We start from the raw sequence: 567 nt of genomic DNA on the forward strand, positions 1-567 counted from the left end.
TATTTTTTCACTACACCCAGTGCTCCAGGCAAGCCGCGCCCTCTATAATACCCACCACCTGGTACCCCAACCTCCCACCCCACCACCACTTCAAACCCCTCAGATTGTTTGTCAGAGTCCCTAGTCTCTCATGGTTCACCTCCCCTTCCAATTTATCCAAAAGCACATACCCTCCCCAATGTCCATAACCCTACCCCCCTACTCCCAACCACCCTCCCCCCAGCAACCCACAGTTGTGGTGAAGATTTGATTCATTTGACAGACGGGGGGGGGGGGGGGGACGGAGGGAGGGAGGGTGGGAGGGAGGGAGGGAGGGTGGGAGGGAGGGAGAGAGAGAGAGAAAGAGAGAGAGCGCGATCGCGCGAGCGGGGCTGGTGGGGGTGGGGAGCGGAAGAACGAGGGAGCGCGCAGAGCAGCGGGAAAGGGAGAAGCAGGCTTTCCATCAAGGAGGGAGCCCGATGTGGGGTTCCATCCCAGGGCCATTGGATCATGACCCGAGCGGAAGGCAGGCGGCCGGCCACCTGGCCCGCCCGACTGAGCCAAGGACGCACCCTGGACCTAGGAACA

Source organism: Neovison vison, unplaced genomic scaffold, assembly GCF_020171115.1.
Source record: "Neovison vison isolate M4711 unplaced genomic scaffold, ASM_NN_V1 Scaffold_033, whole genome shotgun sequence".
Taxonomy (NCBI): domain Eukaryota; kingdom Metazoa; phylum Chordata; class Mammalia; order Carnivora; family Mustelidae; genus Neogale; species Neogale vison.